This window comes from Lactuca serriola, chromosome 9 (genome assembly GCF_051521515.1).
Source record: "Lactuca serriola cultivar US96UC23 chromosome 9, Lser_US96UC23_V15, whole genome shotgun sequence".
Lineage (NCBI taxonomy): Eukaryota > Viridiplantae > Streptophyta > Magnoliopsida > Asterales > Asteraceae > Lactuca > Lactuca serriola.
The window spans coordinates 167,552,593-167,572,959 of NC_136416.1; the positions used below are offsets into that span (position 1 = coordinate 167,552,593).

The 20,367-nt window shown below is 36.3% G+C and overlaps 1 non-coding gene across 1 annotated transcript; it reads right to left on the reverse strand.

Moving 5' to 3' along the window:
- Positions 1-19,198: 19,198 nt before the first annotated feature.
- Positions 19,199-19,305, reverse strand: LOC145077495 (small nucleolar RNA R71). The gene has a single exon (XR_013693238.1). It is a non-coding gene; the product is annotated as a small nucleolar RNA R71 (small nucleolar RNA).
- Between the last annotated feature and the right edge of the window lie 1,062 nt (positions 19,306-20,367).

The window sequence follows — 20,367 nt, forward strand, 5'->3', positions numbered from 1 at the left end:
AAACCCTAATACCCATGTCTCTTCATTTCCATGAGATCCATGGGTCAAAGCTCCATGGAGTATCCATGGACTTTTCCATCCAAGCCTAGCCCATTCTAAATAAGCATTAGCCCACACAATATAAATATAGAAGCCCATATTTAATTAGTAATATCTTTGATCACTAAATTAATCCTAGATTAATTATAGATCACTACTAATTAAATAATATGATCTTATATTAATATATTAGAACTTATAATATATTAATAAATCATAACTTGTACTATTCTCAAATATTATCCATAAATTGTTCGGGTGAAGTGCAACCCAAATGGACCATGCCGGGTCGGGTCAAGTACATACCAAATATAGTTATGGGCTTAGACACTATATCCAACAGTCTCCCACTTGGATAAGTCTAGTAACTATATTTGCAAGTATAACTTCAGGAACCGATCAGCAATCGTAGCTCTTTAAACTCTGTTGAACTAGAACGCGCCATTTAGATAAGTGATCATATAATCCTCTGTTCTAGATATCAGCCGGACAAATACATGGAACATTGTCTTACTTATTGTCCAGCAGTTTGTTTCCCGATTTCTGATTTGTTTGACAAAGAACTTAATTGAACACATCAACTTAGTTCTGACCGGGCCCGGTACATAGGTCAAAACAAAATCATCGAGTGGCCCAGATATCAGCTTCTAATCCAAGAAGGAACAGATAAACTTCGACTCATATGTTTGTTCTACCACTCATTGAATTACACACAAAAGCACGTTTTATAACATCGAGTTACCAATGCGTTTTCGTACAATCAATGCATAACCAACTCGTAAGTAACAAATCATATCTCTAGGTTTGAAGACTTATATGATATTACCGTCTCACGATCACTCGAGATAAAATTCCATGAAGTGATTCCAGTGAGCGTGGGTTGAGTCCAATGCTCAGAACTTATGAGCACTCATGATTGTTGTAGCCTTGTCCAACACCTTAGACCTCTGCAACCAATCATGACAGTCTTGATTCATACCTACTTCCGACATATGACCGACTGTGGAGGTTTGAATAATATGATATACCAAACATAATTATTCTGGAAGTCAAAACATGCAAAAGAAATATAGTAAAAGATCGACAAGAGATAGCAACACTTTACTCATAAATAAAACACCTTTTATTCATCATCAAATGTCAATTACACTTTACAAATTTCTGGGTTATCTAACTACTAAAACTTATATCATCCTTCAGCCCTATGCTCCGAGCATGCTGGAGATGCTTAACCCTACTCAGTCCCTTCGTGAGGGGATCTGCCGGGTTCTCATCCGATGATACCCTCTTCGCCATGAGGAGTCCTTCTTCAATTCGATGTCTGATAAAATGGTATTTTCTGTCGATGTGTCTGGATCTCCCGTGATCCCTTGGTTCCTTGGCTAAGGCAACCGCACTATTGCTGTCACAGAAAATCTCCATTGGCTCTTTTATAGCTGGTACAACTCCAAGGTCTCCGATGAAGTTCTTTAGCCATATAGCCTCCTTTGCTGCCTCGCTTGCTGCTATATACTCTGATTCACAAGTTGAATCTGCCACTGTCTCTTGCTTGGAACTCTTCCAAGAAATTGCTCCTCCGTTTAGGGTAAAGACCCAGCCTGACTGAGAGCGGAAATTATCCCTATCAGTCTGGAAACTAGCATCACTATACCCTACAACTCTCAAGTCATCACTCCCTCCGAGGGTAAGGACCCAGTCCTTAGTCCTTCGCAGGTACTTGAGGATATTCTTTACCGCAGTCCAGTGTTCCTTGCCAGGGTTCCCCTGATACCTGCTAACCATGCTTAAAGCAAAGGCTACATCAGGTCGAGTACACGTCATAGCATACATGATCGATCCTACAGCTGAAGCATAAGGTAGTCGACTCATTTCTGCTATCTCAGCCTCAGTGCTAGGGCTTTGTGTCTTACTCAATCTGGCATTACTCTGAATAGGTAACTCACCTTTCTTGGAGTTATGCATGTTGAATCTTTTCAACACTTTGTCCACATAGGTGCTTTGACTAAGTCCAATTAGTCTTTTACTCCTGTTTCTCAAAATCCTTATCCCTAGGATATAGGCAGCTTCACCAAGGTCCTTCATAGCAAAACACTTCCCAAGCCAGGACTTTACTTCCTGCAAGGTTGGGATGTCATTTCCTATGAGTAGTATGTCATCCACATACAGTACCAAAAAACTGACTATGCTCCCACTAGCCTTGATATAGACGCAAGATTCATCTTCACTCCTTGAAAAGCCAAATTCCTTGACTTTCTCATCAAAGCAAAGATTCCATCTGCGAGGTGCCTGTTTCAATCCATAAATGGATTTCTCGAGCTTACACACTCTATTGGGGTACTCTGTACTGACAAAACCCTCTGGCTGAACCATGTAAACATCCTCAGCCAACTTTCCATTAAGGAAGGCAGTTTTGACATCCATTTGCCATATTTCATAATCATGAAATGCAGCAATGGCTAACAGAACCCTAATAGACTTTATCTTGGCCACTGGTGAAAAGGTTTCATCATAATCAACTCCCAGAGTTTGAGAATAACCTTTTGCAACCAGTCGTGCCTTATAAGTGTGTACATTACCGTCCATGTCGGTCTTCTTCTTGAAGATCCATTTGCACCCCACTGTCTTACGACCTGGTACATTTTCAACCAAGTTCCAAACTTGATTGTCATACATGGATTGTATCTCGCTATCCATTGCCTCTTTCCACTTGGCAGCCTCAGGGCCTGCCATGGCTTCCGTGTAGCTGTTAGGTTCATCCAGACCTACTAGTGTCTCATCACTAATAAGTGTCTCACCTTCCGCAGTAATATGGAAGCCATAATAATGCTCAGGTGCATTCCTAACTCTTGTGGAACGCCTAAGAGGTACAGGCACATCAACTGGCTCAACAGGAGTTTCCTCCTCAAGTTGAGGGCTAGTGTTTGAAGTTCCTTCACCGCTTGACTCTTGAATTTCTTCAAGATCAATTTGCCTCCCACTGTCCCCTTGGCTTATAAATTCTCTCTCTCGAAAAACTCCTCTTCTTGCTACAAAGACCACATTATCACTAGGTCTGTAGAAGAGGTAACCAAAGGATTGTTGTGGGTAGCCGATGAAAATACACCTCTCGCTTCGAGGTTCGAGCTTATCATGAGTCTCGCGTCTCACGAAAGCCTCACAACCCCAAATCTTGATGTGGTCTAGCTTAGGTACTTTCCCAGTCCACATCTCGTGAGGAGTTTTGGCAACTTTCTTTGTAGGGACAAGATTAAGAATATGGGCGGCAGTCTCTAAGGCATACCCCCAGAATGAGATTGGTAGCGTAGCTCGACTCATCATGGAACGAACCATATCCAACAAGGTTCGATTACGCCTCTCAGCCACACCATTCAACTGTGGTGTCCTGGGAGGTGTCAATTGTGAGACAATCCCACATTCCCTAAGATAGTCGAGGAACTCTGAACTAAGATACTCACCTCCTCGATCGGATCGAAGCATCTTAATGTTCCTGCCCAATTGATTCTCGACTTCCTGTTTAAATTCCTTAAACCTCTCGAAAGTCTCTGACTTATGCTTGATTAAGTAGACATATCCATATCTACTGTAATCATCAGTAAAAGTCAAATAATAACGATTAGCATCCCTTGTGGCATGTTTGAATGGTCCACACACATCCGTGTGTATAAGGTCCAACAAACCTTCACCCCTCTCACACGAGCCTGTGAAGGGTGATTTTGTCATTTTGCCAAGTAAGCATGATTCGCAACTATCATCTGACTTTAGGTCAAACGACTCCAAGACTCCATCCTTTTGGAGTTGGCCTATGCGTTTCTTGCTTATATGTCCAAGACGACAATGCCATAATGATGCTTTATCCAAGTTATTATTATTAGTAGAATCAATACACAAAACATTATTTCCTAAGTTATCTATAACAGATACAGCTTCATACACACCATCACAAGGTAATGCTTTAAAATAAAAAACATTATTATAGAAAACATCTATAGAACCAACTTCATTATTAAATGAAAAGGTAAACCCTTGTTTGTACAAAGCATGAAAGGAAATAATATTTCTTGCCATTCCTGGCGAATAACAACATTTATTCAAATCTAAATTAAACCCACTACTTAGCGATAAAGTATAAACTCCAATCTTGGTAACAGGTAAAGCTTTCCTATTCCCCATGATCAAGTTTATTCTTCCTTGCTCCACATTCTCACTTCTTCTTAGTCCCTGCAAGTCACAACAAATATGAATACCACAACCGGTATCAAGGACCCAAGATTTAGAATGGGGTGAGTTATTAGAAATGATAGTGTAAGTACCTGCATGGTTGGGTTTGACTTTCCCATCCTTCACATCCTGCTGGTACTTTGGGCAGTTCCGCTTCCAATGAGATTTTTCATGGCAATAGAAGCATTCAGCCTCTTTTGGGTCAGAAGAAGGAGTGACGAAACCTTTCTTGGTTCCACTTGAAGAAGAGCCATCAAGGGTCCGAGCCTTGGTACCCTTCGAGGACCTCTTTCTCTTCCTCCATCGATTTTTCCCAATTGCTAAAACCGGAGTTGAGTTTGGAGTAGGAGTGATAGCAACCGACTTCCCCTTAAGACCTGATTCTGCGGTCTTGAGAAGTCCCTGAAGTTTGCTGAGTGTGACCTCTTCCTTATTCATGTGATATGTCATGCGGAATTGATCATAGCACGATGGTAAGGAGTGCAAAATGATATCTATTGCAAGATCCTCAGGGAAGTTCACATTAAGCTTCAGCAAACGATCCACATACCTTTGCATTTTCTGCATGTGGCTCGTGACGGATTCCCCGTCCTTCATCATGGTTGTTATTATGGAGCAGATGATTTCATACCTCTCTTGTCTTGCACTTTGATGGTATCTTTCCATCAAATCTTGGTGCATTTCATAAGGGTAGAAATCCTCATAAGACTTTTGGAGTTCCGCTGTCATCGTGGCCATCATGATGCAAGCCACTTTCGTAGCATCCCTTTCATGTGCCCGAAAGTCAGCGATCTCCTGAGGAGTTGCAGTGGTCTCATCAATCTCCTTAAGCTCCTTGTCAAGGACATATTCTTTGTCCTCGTAGCGGGTAATCATCCTGATGTTTCTGATCCACTCATTGAAGTTGGATCCATCAAAGGTGACTTTCCCACACAAGTTCATAAGGGTAAAGGAGCCATTAGGATTAGAGCCAGAAGCATTGTTTGAAGACATCTGAAAAGAAGAGAACAAGATTAGTTTAGATATAAGAGAGTCCTTAATAAAACACCCAAATGTAATATTAAGGCTAGGATCCAATCACAATATAATATAACTTAGAAGAGGTATGCCGTAATCTAAGCTATACCATATTTGAAAGGTAGGTGAATGACGATTCACCAATTTCCACCACGAAAACCGAAATGTTTAAATATTAGGTTTTTGATTGGTTCTTAGAAATTCCTAGATTCTTTGAGATTCAATGAACTTTTCAAAGTTATGTTTCAATCTCAAGTGTGCCCTCCAAGTTTTGTGACTGGGATGCCGAGGATCACAAAACGAGGTGTGAAGTAACCATGCAAATCACTTGGTACCCTTAAGGTTTATCACTCAATCGATGTGCCGGTAAACCACACACGCTCCACCGATACTATAATAAACCTTTAAGTCACCCTTTACCTACCTTGTTAAGTCCAAGTTAGTGTGCCGGTTAACCACACACGCTCCACCAACGACTTAATCAAAGTGTAAAGTGTAATTTCATGGATTAGCACCTTATTCACATTTTTCCTAAAGTAACTAAGATTGGGAATTTAATAAAACATTTAGTTACTTTATAATATTCATCATACTTTGAATGAGAATTTATAAGTCCTTGTCTTACCCGTTCGGCTAACGACCCTCCACCAGTCAAGCAAGCGGTGGGTGAGAGTGGACACCCATTAAGTCACCATTTTATAGGCAACAACCTTATACCCACCTTATAGACCGGCTTCGTGAATGAGGCGTACTAGCGGTAAGACGACTTTGTTCTTATACATATATATATATAATTATTAAATCATAATAATATAAGTATAAGGGTTGAATTTTAACTTTTTAAAATTCTAAGGGTTGGAACTAAAGTTTTAACTTAACTTTACTTGTTCCAAAACTTGAGGGCAAGTTTTGTAAACTTTCAAAACTTTTCATATCTTGTAACTTATGAGTTTAATAGAGTAATAAAATGAAGACTCTTCATTTTTCTAACTCTTATGTTCTTTTAATGGTTTTTAATCCAAGAGACTTTTGGTTTTCCATAACTTGAGGACAAGTTATGGACTCCATTAAAACACATTATGATCAAGAATTAAATTACCACATAGGTTACAAATAATTCCTATGATCATCTAAACATCATAAGAACAAGAATATGAATATGAACACTTTCAAGAATCAAAATCACATAAAACTTTGTAATTTTGATAACTAGTTGTTGTAAATGAATTAGCAAAAACATTACTCCATCTAAAACAAGTTTTCAAGTACCAAAACAGTTTAGAGTAATGTTTCCAATTCATTTCCAGCAACTAAAGCCGAAATTCCGTTTTTTTTTTTTTTTTTTAATTATTTTCGACTTTTCCAACTTTTTTTTTTTTTGCATCAAGTATCAAACAAATAAACCTAGGCTCTGATACCACTGAAGGGTTTTTGAGCATTCTAACACTTCCTAAGTGTACATGCAACCCTAATAAACCTTGGATCTATGTTTGTCTAAGATACATGCAAATAATTATTTTTCCAAGGTTCATATCTTAACTAGCATGGCATGGGGAACATGAATCAAATAAAGCTAGTAGAAATGCTTACCTTGAAGTTGTAGTTGATTGCTTGGAGTTTTAGAGCCTAGCACCAATAATGTGGATGCCTCAAATGAAAGTCACAAATCACCACAAACTTGGAACTTTGAGAGAATAAATACTACTATCTTGAAATCGGCCTCACCTCAACAAGTGTCAACTAGTATGATTTCAAGAACCAAAGCCTCCTTTATATAGTGTGGTGGATTAGGGTTACATCCATGTAAACCCTAATACCCATGTCTCTTCATTTCCATGAGATCCATGGGTCAAAGCTCCATGGAGTATCCATGGACTTTTCCATCCAAGCCTAGCCCATTCTAAATAAGCATTAGCCCACACAATATAAATATAGAAGCCCATATTTAATTAGTAATATCTTTGATCACTAAATTAATCCTAGATTAATTATAGATCACTACTAATTAAATAATATGATCTTATATTAATATATTAGAACTTATAATATATTAATAAATCATAACTTGTACTATTCTCAAATATTATCCATAAATTGTTCGGGTGAAGTGCAACCCAAATGGACCATGCCGGGTCGGGTCAAGTACATACCAAATATAGTTATGGGCTTAGACACTATATCCAACACCACTTGCACCCGACTGTCTTACAACTTGGTACATTTTCAACCAACTTCCAAACTTGATTGTTATACATGGACTGAATCTTGCTATCCATCGCCTCTTTCCACTTTGCAGACTCTTGGCCTGCCATGGCTTCCTTTTTGTTAGGTTCATCCAAATTTATCAATGTACTATAATTGATAAACATATCACCGTTAGTTGTTACATGAAAACCATATAACACAGGTGGAACGCTAACTCTACTGGAACGCCTTAGAGGTACGAACTCGTCAACTAGTTCAACAAGAGTCTCATCCTTAGGTTGATTGCTCGTGTTAGAGGTTCCTTCATCACTTAACTCTTGAAGCTCTTCAAGGTCAATTTTCCTCCCACTGTCCTCTTGACATATGAGTTCTCTTTTGCAGAAAACCCCTCTCCTTGCAACGAAGACAACATTGTCACTTGGTCTATAAAAGAGATATCCAAAGGATTTATTTGGATACCGATGAAAGTACAATGCTCACTACGAGGTTCGAGCTTGTCGTGAGTCTCTCGTCTTACGAAAGCCTCACAACCCCAAACCTTGATATGTGCCAACGAGGGACCCTTCACTGTCCAAATTTCGTGAGGTGTTTTGGCAACCTTCTTAGTTCGGACTAGATTAAGGATATGGGTGGCAGTCTCTAAGGCATACCCCCAGAATGAGATAGTTAACAAAGCTCGAATCATCATGGAACGGACCATGTCCAACAAGGTTCGATTGCGCCTCTCAGCGACAACATTAAGCTGTGGTGTCCTAGGTGGCGTCAATTGTGAAACAATTTCACATTCTTTAAGATAGTCATGGAACTCGATACTAAGATACTCACTACCTCGATCAGATTGGGGCATCTTTATCTTCCTGCCCAATAGATTTTTCACTTCATGCTTAAACTCATGAACTTTTCAAATGTTTCGGACATGTGCTTGATTAAGTAGACATATGCATATCTGCTATAATTGTTGGTAAATGTTACATAGAAGCGGTTAGCATCCCTTGTGGCGGATCTGAAGGGTCCACACACATTGGTGTGTATGAGATCCAATAGACCCTCACCTCTTTCACAAGTACCAGTGAAAGGTGACTTGGTCATCTTTCCAAGAAAACAAGATTCGAACGTGTCGTCCGACTTTAAGTCAAATGAATCCAACACTCCATCCTTTTGGAGTTGGGCTATGCGCTTCTTGTTGACATGTCCAAGACGACAATGCCATAAGAATTCCTTGTCCAAACCATTGGAAGAATCAATATGCAATACATTATTTTCTAAGTTGTCTACAACCATCACAATTTCATATATAACATTACAATGCAATGCTTCAAAATAAAATTTACCATTAGAAAAAGCATTAATAGAACCAATTTCATTGTTAACTGAAAATCTGAAACCTTGTTTATACAAACCATGAAAAGAAATAATGTTTCTCACCATATCTGGCGAATAGCAACAATTGTTTAAATCTAACCCTAACCCATTACTAAGCAATAAAGAATGAACTCCAATCAGGGTGACAGGCGACACTTTCCTATTCCCCATGATCAAGTTCATCTTCCCGTGATCCACATCCCTACTTCTTCTTATACCCTACAAATCAGAACAAATATGAAAGCCACATCATGTATCAAGGGCCCAAGAACTAGCATGTGACGAGTTATTAGATTGAATAGTGTAAATACCAACACACGTGGGCTTTATCTTCCCATCCTTAATGTCCTGCAAGTATTTAGGGCACCTTCGTTTCCAGTTCCTTTTTTCATGACAATGGAAGCACTCGGCCTCCTTTGGATTAGATGAGGGAGCAGTAGAACCACCTTTAAACACACTAAAAGAGCATCCATCCTGAAACTTTGCCTTGTGATTCTTTGAGGAAGCTTTCCTCTTCTTTCCCTTCCCATGTCCAATTTCCAGGAATGGAGCAGGAGCAGTAGGAGTGGATACAACAAACTTTCCTTTTAAACTACTTTTAGCAGTTCTCAGTAGGCCTTGAAGCTTGCTTAGAGTGACTTCCCCCTTGCTCATATGATAAGTCATTCTGAACTGATCATAACAAGGACGAAAGGAGTGTAGGATAATGTCAATAGCCAACTCTTCGTCGAAATTGGCATTCAACTTTAGCAAGTGGTCCACATATCTTTGCATCTTTTGCAAGCGGGTCGTGATGGACTCTCCATCCTTCATTTTTGTTGTTATCATGGAGGCAATAATTTCATACCTTTCTTGTTGAGGACTCTGATGGTACCTTTCCATCAAGTGTTGGAGCATCTCAAAAGGACAGAAGTCCTTGTAGGACTTCTGAAGCTCAGAAGTCATAGTGGCTAGCATGATGCACGACATCTTTTTTGCATCCTTCTCATGAGCCCTATACTCAGCCAGTTGCTCAAGAGTAGTCATTTCTTCATCAATCTCCTTTAGCTCTTTGTCGAGGACATATTCCTTTTCCTCGTATCGAATGGTCATGTTAATGGTTCACATCCAGTCATTGAAATTCGACCCATTGAAAATGACTCTCCCATATAAGTTCATGAGGGAGAAAGAGCCAAAAATATTTTAGTTTGAAGCGTTGTTTGAGGTAGACATCTGAAAAGAAAGACATGTTTCGGTAGAAAGAAATTCCTTAATATAAGACCTAAATGAAATATTAAGGCTAGGACCAAAACACAATATTTCACAATTCAGAAGAGGGATGCAGTAATCCAATTGCAAAATATTTGAAGGTAGGTAAATGACGATTTTCCAATTTCACCACCTAAAACTAAAAATTTAAAGAATTAAGTTTTATGAAATTCCTAGTTCTTTGAGATTCATTAAACTTTTCAAAGGCATGTTTAAATCTCGATTATGACCTTTAAGTTTGTGACTGGGATACTGAGGATCACAAACAATGTGTGAATAACCATGCAAATATGAGTGGTACTCTTGATGTCATTTATCACCTAATCAATGTGTCGGTGAACCACACACGCTCCAATGATTTATGACAAACATCGAGCTACCCTTTGCCACCCTTGTTATTCCAAACTACTGTGTCGGTTAGCCATACACGCTCCACTAACGACTTGGGATGGTGCAAAGTGTAATTTCATGGAATAGCACCATTTTCACATTTTTCCTAACGTAACTAAGATTGGGAATTTAGAAAAACTTTTAGTTACTTTTATAATTATCATTATACTTTTTAATGAGAATTAATGTCCTATCCTACCCGTTCGGCAAACGACCCTCCACTAGTCAAGGAAGCGGTGGGTGAGAGTGGAAACCCATGTAATCGTCATTTTATAGGCAATTTCCTTATACCCCCTTATAGACCAGCTTCGTGAATGAGGCCTACTAACAGTATGTCCGACATTATTGTATATATATATATATATATATATATATATATATATATATATAAAATATATATATATATATATATATATATATATATATATATATATATATATATATATATATATATAAGTATTAAGTTATTAATACTATAATAGTATAAAGTTTGAATTTTACATTTTAAAACTCTAGGTTTTAGAATTTAAATATTTCAAATTAAAACTTTTTAATCATTTTTAAATTCCAAAACTTGTGGGAAAATTTGAAAATCATCAATTAATTGGATGAGTAATCATTACCTTATCAGAAAAATCGAATTTTATCAGTCAAAACAGTTTGTGGTAATGATCCTAATCCAAATTTGGCCAAAAAATCGAAAAATCTGCCAACAGATGATCCAACTCGTCGAGTCAGGCAATATACTCGTCGATTTGGCGTACTCGTCGATTCCAACAGACAGAGGCCAAAAATGAAAATTTTCCAAGTTTGAAAACAATACAATTGCATCAACATAACAGAAAAAACCCTAGGCTCGGATACCACTGATGGGTTTTGAGCACTATAACATCCTATGGTGCACATACAACCCTAATGCTTTGGATTTAAGTTTTCTCAAGTTATACATGCAATTTTCATTTTTCCAAAGCATCAACCCTAACTAGCATACAATTTAGATATTTTCAACATAAACAAGTTAGATGAATACCTCTTGGTGTAGCTTGTAGAACTTGGGCTTTCAAGAGCTTAGTACCTCAAGTGTAATACCTCAAATAAGTCACAAACACCAAAAGAAAGAGGAGGCTTATGAGAGAGAGGTTAGTAAGCACCAAAATTTGCTAGGGTTTCACCTTGGAAGAGATAGGCCAATTTTGGTAAGGCTAGGGGTTCAATTTATAGTGTGGAGTCCTTAGGGTTTCTTACATAAAACCCTAATTTACTTAAACCTTTAAGTATTCCAATGATCCATATGATATGCTCTTTGGAATAACTTTTCATGGACTCTCACATAGATTTAGTCCATCCCTAATCAACATGGATCATTAGCCCAAACTATAAGTATTACTGATTTACCTAATCAGTCTCTTTTGATCACTAAATTAATTCCAAATTAATTCTCGATCAATACTAATTAAATAATATGATTTCTCATTTAATATATTATTCATATAATATATTAATAAATCACAAATAATCTCTTTCTCAATTATCCATCCTATCAAATTGCTCCGGTGAAGGCAACCCAAAAGGACCATGCTACTATCGGGTCAAGTACATACCAATTATAGTTATGAGCTTAGTCACTTAATCCAATAGAAACATGTTCTTCATTAAAATCTTGAACAAAAATGTTCACCATCAAATTATAAGGTTTGGTCAAGTTGTGTTTCACCTTCATAAAAAAATGATTTAGGATCATAAAAACAGACGTGTGACATACCTATATCATGGTTGGTTTCGACTAGAGATGTCTTGGGTATGTGTCATTATGTGTGACCGTGAAAGAAATTTTAGGCTAAAAAGATTGGTTATAAGAACTCATTGTACCTCTGCAAAATACTTGGACTTAGCATAAATCTTTTTACTCATTATGAGAAGAGAAATGTAGCTCGTCTACTAATATGAATACATCCTGATTGGGAAGAATGTTGCATGTGAAAAAAATTCATTAAGGCTTCGAAAACAAAGAGTCTATGAGGCTTGAGGACAACATGTTGCAGCATGCTACTAGGAACACCTAACTAGTGTAAAGTTTCGAGTCATACCTATGCTTTATGAATGACTCATTTGGCATGCGAAAGTGAACAACAGTGTGACAATGAGATTTCCAAGAAAAATTTGAACATGAAAACATTTTTGGATTTTTTTTAATAAAGAAAAGACAAAAAACAAGAAAATCTTTTTGGATTTTTCATTTTTATAAAGCAAAAAAAATGAGAAAATATTTTTGTATTTTTGATTTTTATAAAGCAGAAATAAAAATGAGAAAATCTTTTTGGATTTTTTATTTTTATAAAGAAAAGAATAAAATTAGCAAACACATTACCAGGAACTTTTCTTTCCTACAATGACTTTGTAAAGTTTGTCATTCTCCAAAGATGAGTTTATTGTCGAAAGTCTTCCTCCATAATCAAACTGTGACCTCACACTGAATGATTCAGAAAGAAGTCAAATGCAAAAGACTCGAAAGCTATACCAGCTAATCGAAACGTAATCTAACAATCGAAAGTAGGGTAAAACATATTTCCATGTAAAAATCAAGAATTATTTTGAATGCAGAACATAACATTCTTCCATCATACCTAAACCGTTCAAAATCCATAGAAATGATTTTTCATCCAAAGGTTTTTTTGAAATATTAGCAAGCTGATAAGTTGTTTTGGCAAAATGGACATCAATGTTCCCATCTTCAACATGGTCCTTGACAAAGTGGTAACGAAGAGCAATATGTTTTATTTTCTAATGTTGAACTGGATTATGAAAAATTCAAATTGCGCTTTGAGAATAGCAATATAATGGAATATTTTTCATGTTGATTGCATAGTCATGTAATTGGCGTTGAATCCGGATCACTTGAGATGTGCACACAACAACATCAATGTATTCAACCTCAACTGTCGAAATAGAAACACATGTCTGCTTTTTCCATTGTCGACTCACAAGTTTCCCGTCTAGTAATAGATACCCTCCAGTAGTGCTCTTTCAATCCATCTGACCACCCCAAAGATCCGCTTCAGAGAAATCTTGAATAAATAATCCTATTTTAGACAAATACCACAATCCTAATGTTTTTGTAACCTATAGATAGCGAAAGATATTCTTCACTACTGTAAGATGGGGTTCTTGTGGGTTCGATTGATACCTAACATAATTACATACATAAAAATTATATCTGGATGACTTGTAGTTAAATACAAAAGCGTACTGATCATGCTCCTACATATATTAAGATCAACCCTTTACGACTAGCCTAGCTTTGTTTTAACTACAAGGGAAAAGGTTTCCTCAGAATCAATACCTTCTTGTTGAGAATAACCCTTTACGACTAGCCTAGCTTTGTTTTAAACAATATTGACTTCTTTGTCCATTTTATTCTTAAAGGTCCATTTAAGTCTGACTATTAAAAAGTTATCAGGTGTAGGAACTTATCTCCAAACCTTGTTTCGTTCAATTTCAGCTAATCCAAATTGCATTGGAACGACCCAATCAAAATATCCTAATGCAGTCTTTACCATTTTTTGGTTCATTTTTTGAAATAAAAATATTAAACATACATAATTCATGACGAACATTTCAAACTTCATTTTTGGCTTGAATTCGTGCTCATGTCAAAACACCTGAATTTGGATCACCGAGAATATGTTCCTTTGGATGATCTCTTGTACAATTATCCATGGGTGAAAATGCAGGATCAAATTCCAAATGTGCATCTTCAAATATCTCTTCAGCATTCGAGACTGCACCTGAAATTTAGATATTATCCTTAAAATCACTATAATCATTACATCTATTATCATCCTCATGATGATTCAATGCACTTGGATCTCCCTCAACCAATGGATTTGTTGTGTGACGCTCCCTTTCGACATCAGTTTGAGAAGTCATATGCCCCCCCTCGACATCAGCTTGAGTAGACATATGCTCGCCCTTAACATTAGCTTGAATAGTCATATACTTCCCATCGACATTCAAATCCTATCTATTGTTGTGAGATGAAGAAATCAAGGCCCCCTCCACTTGATCATTAGCCGCAACTTGTATTCTTTCTATATTGATTCTCGAGATTGATGAAGAGTGTGCTTCATTTTCTTCATTTGTAAGTGTCGAATCTTCAGAATGTTTCGATGCCTTGGGAATTTGATTATATTCAACATTGATCTCCATATTAATTTCCTTGTCAGGAATACCAAAAATCAAATCAAGATCAACATCAAAGGTAAGCATTTGCTCATAGTCATCATTTGATTTAGAAATTATTGGTTTCTGTAAGAATGTTTGTTCAATTCTCTTGACATAGTAATCGTCAAATGTGAGATTGTACGTTTCTTCAATATTTATTGTTCGCTTGTTCAACACCCTATAATCAATCAATTCACTTGAGCAGTTTCAGACTTTTTTTTTGAAGAAAGAAAACCCAAGTAAACGTTGAAAAATCATAAAAAATAACTAGTATGTACTTCTTGTTATTGAGTGACTCTAAATTCGAAGGACCATATAATTTAATGTGTAGAAGTTCCAATGGTAAACCATAGACAATATCATCAAGAACAACGAATCTTTGTTAAATTTTAAAACAGGTAAACCATGGACAAGAGCATTAAGAACAAGTTTATTAAGATTCTTGAAGTTAATAAGTGAAAAATGTCGATCCCATAAACAACTGAGATCTGAAGATGCTTTCGATAGCAAGCACACATAAGGTATGCCCACTAAAGGTTTCATGTCAAGGATGAACATGTCTTCCTTTCGTTTGACTTTAATAAAATCTCCTTTGTTTCCTTGTTTAATATTGTACTTCCTTCCTCATCGAACAAAACTTGATTTCCTATTCCAACAACAAGTTCTGAAGCACTAACCAGGTTATGTTTCAATCCTTCAAAATATGCAACTCGATTCACCGTGAATTTTCCATTTGTCACTTTTCCTTGCCCTTTGACTTTAAACTTTCGATTATTTCCAAATTTGACAGCCCAACATTCTCTAACTTTCAAAAATCTATCAAATTTTCTTTCCTCCTAGTCATGTGACACGAGTATCCACTGTCGATATACCAAATTTGTTAGATTGTTTGTCACATAGTACCTGCAATCATTTAGAAAAATTTAGAACCCTAAGACCTTTTGAGTCCTTGGAAATTAGTTTGAAACATATTGTTTGAAGAGGAACTTACAACCCAATTACGAATTTTCGATTTTAGATTGCCAATTAAGTTAACTTCATTAGCTTTAGGTATAGATATATAATCATGCAACGATGAAGTTTCAACTTTGATTTTCTCTTTTTCAACCTTTTTTTAGAAACATCAATTTTATCGTTTTTAACTTCTTTCCATTTTCCCACTTTTGGTATGGACTCTTGATACGAAGTGCTACCACTCATTGACTCATTCAAATAGTTCTCATAAGCATTTTGAATTAACTCTTGAAAATACTTTTGTGATTGGAACTGGTTTCCCTTTCCTTCGAGCCAATAGTTGATATTCTTGATTTAATTTATGCCTTTGATGAATGAAGCATTCACCTTTTCTTTGAATCTCGATTTGGAAAGTTTGGATCTTTAGGTTTAAAAGGCCCATTTTTCCTTCCATCAATTTTCATTTTCAAAAAATGTCTTGTGGGAGATAATTTTTTAGAATGTTTATGAAAATGATTGTGATATCGATTTTGATAACCAAAACATGAATCTTGTTGAAAAGCCTTTCGATTTTGAGTATAACTCCTTTGTCCATGATTTTGAACATTTCTTTGGAAACCATTTTGTTTTTGGAAATTATTGTGAATACTTCTTTTCTGATTCTTGAGATTTATGTTTAAAAACCTTTTGTTTTTGAAAATATTGTTTTTTTTTTCAAATAAACATTATTTTGTGCTTTTTCTTTCGAAATTACCTTTTTAGAAGCCAAAATTTCCACTGCACGTTTGAAAGGTTGTGATTTTACCTTGTGATGTTTAAGATCATTAGGAAAAGATCTCTCACATTTTTCCTCATTTTCAACAAAAGTCTACGTGGTTTTCACTGCCCAAAGTCGTTTTTCATTATTATGACGTTGAAAATTTTCAGTTTAGGTTCAACATTATCACCATTACCTATGGTGACAAAGACTTGATTTGGATAAGCGACATCATCAGAATCCTTGAACCTTGGAGAAAGCACTGTATTTGGTTCGAGATAATGCTTTCCATTTTCCTTCAACACTTTTATGTATTCCTTTGAGTCTTCAAAAACTTAATCTTCCACAACTTGTAGAATTGGTTTGTCATTTGAAACTTAAACATCATCACTCACATAATCCTCAACAACAACAAAATATTTAGAATCACATTTTTTGGTTGTCGAAGATTGATCATTGTTTAATTTTGTCATTGGACATCATTATTTTTCTTTTAGCCAATGAAGTGAAATTAATGATAAACGGTTGTGAGCTATCAACACATTCCAATTCCTCAATTTCACTGATATTATCAAAATTATCTTCGATATCAACAAAATTTTGTTGAGTACCTAGTGAGTGTTTATTTTGATCGTAAGAGTAATTAAGCTCTTAATAGTATAAGACAAGTATTAAGATGCTTGTTAATGTGTACGAATAGGCCTAAGAGAAAAAGATGGATCAAGAAGCATTAATTGAGAAGAGGAGCCAAAGTAGGAAAATTAGTGTTCATTAACTGATAACGTGAGTCATCACTCTCACTCTTTCTTTATGATTGATATATGATAGGTTTTATATTTAGGCATGTATGTATGAGAATATTGAGGCTTGAGGCTCTTATTGAATTCCATCAAATTCTGAGTTGAAGATAGAGCGTGATTATACATAAATAACATGTATATGAGCATGTATGTATGTATATATATATATATATATATATATATATATATATATATATATATATATATATATATATATAATTTTAGTACATGTATAAGATATACATAGAACATGTAGCAGGGCATGTGATGAGCATAAATTCCTTCCGGAATGGCTTGTGATATGAGATTGATAATCCTTCAGCAATGAGATTGTGATATGACATTGATATACCTTCTGCAATGAGATTGTGATATGGGATTGATATTTCATTGGGAATGAGATTTGTGAAATGAGACCGGTATTCCTTTGGGAAAGAGATTTATGAAATGAGACTGATATTCCTTCGAGAATTGAGACTGATATTCCTTTAGGAATTAGTTTGATATATAAGTATAATTCATTTTGGTAATGAAACTGAGATATTAGTATAGAAGGAAGAGTAGAGATGATATATATATATATATATATATATATATATATATATATATATATATAGAGAGAGAGAGAGAGAGTATAGGGAACCTAATTGACATGAGTTATACATATAAAGCATACGAGACTCTGTAACTTCCATAAAATTTCAATAAAATTGAAACTTTTCAAAACAACCCATTTATTAAAGAAGTGTTCACAAAATTGTTATTTCCAAAACCTTTATAAAACTGGAATCATTTACACTTAGTTTTCAAACCAATAACGTTATCAGAGTTTCCAAGAAACCATGAGTTCCAAAAATGGGAGGATATGTACGGTCGCATATTCACCTTGCCATAACATCTGAAGCACCTGAAACAATAAACGGAAACCGTAAACACATATACAAATAACAACATGCATATTGAGTTCCCCCAAAGTACACACAAGCTTAGTAGCACATATACAAATAACAACATGCATATTGAGTATTAAACTCTTAATAGGCTAAGAAAAGTATTAATGATATGTGCATATTTGACTATATATTTAGTATAGATTTTCATCAGTTGTTAGCTAATTATTCACGTATTATGGAAAAAAGGTACTTAATAGTGTTCAAATTGTATTTTTAGTCCAAAAGAGAAGCTCGAAAGAAAAACAAAGCAGGAGAAGCAGTTGGAAGCTCGGGAGTGGAAACAAAGAAGAAAAGATGCCAAAAACAAGAAGAACTCGGTGAGTCAAAGCTTGACACGACGAGTTGGATCGAAGATTCGCAAAGCTCTAGAAGTCCTAGCTGTACACGGAGTTTTAATGAGAGACTCAATGAGTTAGGACCTTGAATCGAGGAGTCACCTTTGTTTCTAGAAAAATATAAATAGAGACTTTGAGATAGAGATAGAGACTTCTCTGGAACCCTAGGAGGCTCAGATTGCGATTGAAGGCACTGCTAGACCGAGAGAAGCTGAGGAATCATCCCTAAGTTCAATTGTGTAGAGGATTAAGGCAAATTCTATTCATTCTTAGCTAAGCTTTTGATTGAATTATGTATGAACTAGTTGAATTTGTTTTTGAGTTTGTTTTTACTGCAGTTATGAACTAAAACCTTTAAATTTTGTTTAGGGTAGATGATTTTGTGAATATGGATTATTTTTTGGTTAGGATTAATTCTAATTGTTGATATTGTTTTGTTAAGCTTGTTAAAAGGAAATTCCCTTCTACGGGAAAGATCACGAAGACAGTTACAAGTACTTAGACGAGGTCAACGATGTATCCAATTACTTCAATGTTCCGAATATGCCTCGTGAAACCATTTTGCTTTGTCTGCTTCCTATCACATTCAAAGGAGCTGCGAAAGATTGGCTCAAATCACTCCCTCTCGGATCCATCACTACATGGGCTAAGATGAAAGAAGAATTTATTGATCAATTTTTCCCTCCCTAAAAAATAGCCAAGTTGAAGAAAGCCATAGCTAACTTTGAACAGCAAGCTGGAGAGTCCCTTTATGAGGCATGGGAGAGATATAAAGGTTTACTAAGGAACTGCCCACATCACGATCTAAATAGCCAACAAGAAGTCTCCATTTTCTATGATGGAGTGAATGTGACCACAAGGTAACTGTTTGATTCGCAAGGAACTCTCACAAACAAACCACCCCCGGAAATCAAAGAGCTAATTGAAGAATTCCCTAAGCACTCTAGAGAATATCATAACCCACGGAATGTGCTAAGTCGGGGGGTTGTGAACTCAGTTAATGATAGCATGGCAGCAATGATGGTTAAACTAGAGTGTTTGGATCGAAGAATGAATAAGGTGGACCAATCCATCCACGCCATTAGGGTCGGCTGTGAGAATTGTAGAGGGCCTCATCTCACTAAGGATTGTGATCTTGACGAAAACAGGAACCGAAGGGTGCAAGTGTGTTATTCAAGTGGTGATAGGCATGATGACAATTGGCGGAAACCCAAGAAGGATTGGCTTCCTTATGGTGAGTACAAAAAGGAAAAGGAGGATAAATTTAAGCAAAAAGAAAGGGGCTTTTATCAAAAGAGGAACCGATGTTGGAGAAGAAAGTTGACATGGAAGATATGTTCACAAGATTTGTAGCCGAGTCTTAGAAGAGGCACAATGATACATATGCTGAAATGAAAGAGCAAAGAAAAATGCTTAGAGAGCATCAAAATATGATGAAGGATCAACAAAATATGCTTAGGAATTAGCAAGCATCTATTCGTAACATTGAAAAACAGCTAGGTCAGATTGCAAAACAAACTAACCAAAGAGCACCCGGTGGAGTTCCTAGCAATACCAAGCAAAATCCAAGAATGGCGCATGTGAATGCAATAACAACAGATTCTGAGCGAATTTACACTCCTCTGACCTCTATCCAGAAGAATCCCAACATGGAGCGAAAAGAAGAAGGAATTAGATGGAATTCAAGTAACCACGACTCGACTCGTCGAGTCCCCGAAATGGACTCGACGAGTCGAAGACCTGTTAACACAAACTGCTCTCTTTTGAAGCCTTACCAATGCTCTTTTCCATTTCCGAGCCGAGCCATACCTGATGAGCAGATTCAAGAATATAGGAGGTTTATGGAGCACATAAAGGCACTCCAAGTA